Source organism: Carlito syrichta, unplaced genomic scaffold (assembly GCF_000164805.1).
Source record: "Carlito syrichta isolate Samal-C Ts95f unplaced genomic scaffold, Tarsius_syrichta-2.0.1 Scaffold287575, whole genome shotgun sequence".
NCBI lineage: Eukaryota > Metazoa > Chordata > Mammalia > Primates > Tarsiidae > Carlito > Carlito syrichta.
Genome location: NW_007231671.1, coordinates 33,797 through 38,624, shown reverse-complemented (window position 1 = coordinate 38,624; position 4,828 = coordinate 33,797).

Below are 4,828 nucleotides of genomic sequence, written 5' to 3'. Positions count from 1 at the left end.
CACACACACACACACACACAGGGGCAGGGAGGTCCCCAGAGTGGAAGATTGGACCCTCAGTGCTACTGCACTAGAGTAGCACTGAGAGTCTTTTCCCTTTGTATCACTCAATGCATAGGGTGATAATCATCAGTAAATACGAGTAAAACCAATGTAACTGAGGATAGCAAGGAGCATCCTGGATTCTAAAAGTATGAAGGTATAGACAGAAATAGGCATTGTATCCCTTATTCCCTGTAAGATGCAGACATTTTAATGAACCCTCAGTGGTACATTCATAGAAATTCTTTAGAAAGTCTTTCAAGCTAACATTATTTTATGTAAGTCAACACTGACAGGTAATTAAACAAGGCAAAACGGAAAGAACTGACTTTCCTATCTATGGTTTCATTGGTCTCATGTTACCTCTGCCCTTCGCCAGTCTGGTTGATAATTTCCTCAGATTGACATGTCCATCAACAAGGAACAGTTTCTGTAGTTAGATATATGACCCACCGAAGTAAAGATGCCCCAAGATAATAGACTAGGTGGAAACAGATAATGAATAAATAACATGGATTGTAAAGCAAGCGGCATGAAGTGTTGAAAAGTTCCATGCCAATTATTCAGTTTTATTTTTTAAATTCTGAAGAAGTTCTAAGTTAACAAGTCATGACTATCCATGAAATGAATTCATCTGAACCCTGTTGACTTTTGTCTAATACAATTGTGCTTTGATTCTTGTTTTAATTAAGCTGTAGATGGACACATATCAGCTCAAGCCTTATTTCCCAAATGTGGAGCCTGACACATAGTTGTTTTATCCGGGTGAGGTGTCAAATAAAATCGGTTAAAAAAAAGCAAACCTGACTTTGATCATTCCTCTATACCAACCAGGAACAATTTTACTATAGAAAATCTGCATATGCAGCAAGGATGTTTCTTCTCCCCTGATGCGAGGGCAGTGGGGCAGCTGTAACCCATGCTGATGAAACGCAGATGGTCTCTGCAGAAGACACATTCGTCTTCCACGGGCAGCGCTGCAGTTCATCAGCTGCGTGCTGCTGTCACCATCCTCGAGAAGGATCAGTCACTCCAAGCACCCTTGCTCTCTTTTACTGACACAACTCAAAGCGTTGATTCCACAAAGTAAACCCAAGGCTTCACTCATGAATTCTTCTACAGTTACAGGGAAAAATAACACAATCGTATGCCAATTCTAGACAACAGAAACACAGAAATGCTTAGTAACTCATTTGATAAGAGTATAACCATGATGTAAAAATCAAAGACATTTTAAGAAAGGAAACTTGAGGACATAGTTACTTAAGTTCATAGAAGCCAGCTTCAAACAAAGTAACAGTCAGAAAAACACATCTATGTTTGAAAAACTCATGACTTCGGGGAGTCAGGGGGACATAACAACACAAAGGATACCTGGCCCTAAACCAGGCGAAATGAGGGCCAGTTGGAGGCCCAAACTTCGCCTGCGTGTTGATTACTTATGCATCTAATCCTGACTTATATCCCACATCTTATAATAAAATAAAGATAAATAAATAAGCAAGACTACAAGTGATTTTGTGGGGTCAATATTCATTTGTATGAACTCACATATTCACACTTCATGGTGGCCTTATCTCTTGGTTGTATTTTGCTTTTTAATTTTCTTCCCATATATATATACTTTGCTCAATAGTTAAGTTTGTGTTTTGGGGAATTAAGTATTTTTTTACATTTTGTTTTAAAGATGTGTGGTAGGGTATAGATTTGTGGCTTTCATGCCTGTTGTTCTTTCCTGACATCTTCAATAAATCTGTTTTTTTTTTTACTCTAAAAAAATAAAAATAAAAATAAAGATGTGCAGTATAATTCAGGATTAGGTATACAAGTTGTCATCATACAGGTAAAGTCTGGGCCTTCCTTTGGTCTCCGTTTTGCCTGGTTTGAGATCAGGTGCCCTTATTGACATTATGTGCCCACCCCACCGCCAGCAGTGTCCCGCTACTGCCAATCCCTTTTTTAGAGTATGATGGTCAATGTTCAGGGTCTGCTTATGAGTGAGAACATGTGGTACTCAGTTCTTTGTTTCTCTGATAGATGACTGAGTATGATAGACTCTAAAAGCCTTTATTAAAATAATTATTTTACTGGCTACCATCCTATGCCTAGACTATTCTCTTTAGTATTTCTTTTAGCATGCTTCTACTGGCAACAATTATCCCAATTTTTGTCTGAAAAAAATGTTAATTTCACTTTCCATTCTGAGGGCTGTTTTCCTCTGGGGTAGAATTCCTAATTATTCCTGTCTTTTCTCACATTGAAGACACCATCCCCTGTCTTCTGGCTCTCTCCATTTCTCTGGAGATGTCAGTGCTCCAGCTAGCTGTTGTTCCTTGGAAGGCAATGCATCTTTCTTTTCTGGTTACTTTTAAGATTTTATATTTGCCTTTGACTTCCAGTCCTTGTATGACAACATGTTTTAGATGTAGTTCACCCTCTGTTTATCCTCATTAGCATTTACATTATTTCTTTAATCTATAGTTTGTTATTATCTCTCAACTTTGGAAATTCTCAGCCACTGTCTCTTCAAATATTGCTTCTGCCTATTCTCTGCTTCCGCTCTACTTTAAAGACTCAAATTACATGCACAATAGACCCTTCCAGCATGTCCCAAAGATCTCCAGTTACTTTGCTGTATTTTCCTGTCCTTTTATTTCCATGGGTAACACATGCTGTTAATGCAATGTCCTTATCCCCCAAAACATTTAGTGTACTCCTACTGACATTTAACTGCCAGTATCAGAAAGTTTATCCATGACAAATCTTTTCCCTGGAACTGTAGAAAGCCACACTGTCATACCTGGGGAAGTCCACAAATGCTTAGAAATTAATTTTTCCTGGGAACAGCCCTTAATGACTCTTAGGAGTTGGTATAAAAATATCTCATCCCTTATTCTTCAGGTGGATTAATTCTGAATATTTTGTACCATTTCTGAGGGAGATGTGTCTTTTTAATCTATGGTTATAACTGGTTTAAAAGTAAATTCGTTGTTGGTTGTCCCCTCCCCACCTTGTCTCTTACATCAGCCGGCGTACACTCTGGGCTCTGATGAGGCCAATTGCCCTGTGCAAGAGGACAGTAATCTCCCCTTGTCCAAAACCACTGTAGAGCTCTCGCCAGCAGCAAACACCTTGGAAGTCTATTGCTGTCTCCTTTAAGGTTTTATCCATCTCTTCTCATGACTCTATTCCAGTTGCTGGGGTCAAATCTCAGCACAATCTGCTTTGACTGAGCAAACATTGGCTTAGCTACATGATGGAAGAGATTATTCGCCAAAAAAAGCCAGAGGGCATGGCTAGACCATATCTATAGATAAAAGGGGAAAAGCTAAGGATTAAAATGAAGACATTTATTTTTTATGTGTACATTTTTCTAGAGGGTTCTTTGAGGTACTTTCCCTCTGAACTGAAACCAAACCAAAGACAGAATCATGACTAATTACAGAGCCATCATTGTTTACCAAGGAATCACTCCCAGGGAAGAACTCCATAAGAAAAAGAACTTCATCTGGCGTCCTTGGTGTTATAGGACCAGTGTAAGAACAGGACCAGGCAAATAGTTAATATTCCATTAATATTTGCTGAATGAATATCAGTTATTTGGGTCCTGGGAGAAATTTGTTTTCCTTAAGGAGTTTTTTCTGTCAGAGGTTCTAACCAACAATGGTACCTTTGAGGAAGTTCCATTTTAAAATGCAGACATATTGTATATTTAGCTGCTTCTTAAAAGAGCATCTGTGCAAGTCATGGACAAAGTTACGGAAAAGAAATTTTAACGCAAGACCAAATTGATATAGTCTGGGTTTACAGCTTTTTGGATTAGTCTAGGTTTGGTTCCAATTTTTCTGTGACCTTAAATAACAAATATTGCCCTAAAAGGAATGATCAGAACACATAGTCTCATTTGCTGAAAAAGATTTTGGCATAACACCGTCTTGTATAATTACAATATCTCAAAAAAGACTTTGAAATTTTAATTATTTAAAGGTTATATACAGAGGGGCCTTTTTAATAACTTGCAGTTCTTTTTAATTTCTAGAAAGAGAGAAGCCAGAAAGTAATTAAAATAATGAAGGTGTAAAGGGTTATCTTCATATTATCTTCAAACACAAAACAAAATGAAACAAGATGAAATGTACATTAAAACAATACAAAAAAATAATTAAAACCCTTGCTGGAATCTTTTTAGGTTCATTGGCTTCCAGCGAAGGATCATACAAAGGAATGAATAATTAAACCAGTGTTTTCACTATAGATGATGCTGCCCAAAGAAGTAGAAGAAAAAAATATTTTACGAGTCAGGGATAGTCATGAAAAGGATAATAGAAAAAAAGTAGAAAATAGTAAAAAGCAGGTAGGAAAGGGATTAAATGATAGAAATATCACTCTTTCAGAAACTCTGTTTGATTGGCTTTGTCACTATTAAAACTTTCATATTCTCCAAATATCACTAAGTCTTCAAAATGATACATCTATAACTCAGTGACCCATGAAAGAAAATATCTTTGCTGTGACACAAGACTCAGTGTAAACTGGGGGCTTTTGCAGTGTAAGTTCCTTGCCAATACTTCAATTTGTCCATGGTCAAACCATGTCAGGGCAGTCAGTACAGTATCTAGTCAAGACACTTCATGTCTATTTAGTTAAAGCTCAAATCTCTCACCTAAATACAAAATCAGCTTCACAGACACAGACCTGGTCTTGTATATGCATGTAATATATCAATTAAGTGGTGTGTTTTCTAAGATTGTAATAGCAGTGACTCTGTGAGAATTCCCGAACAAGG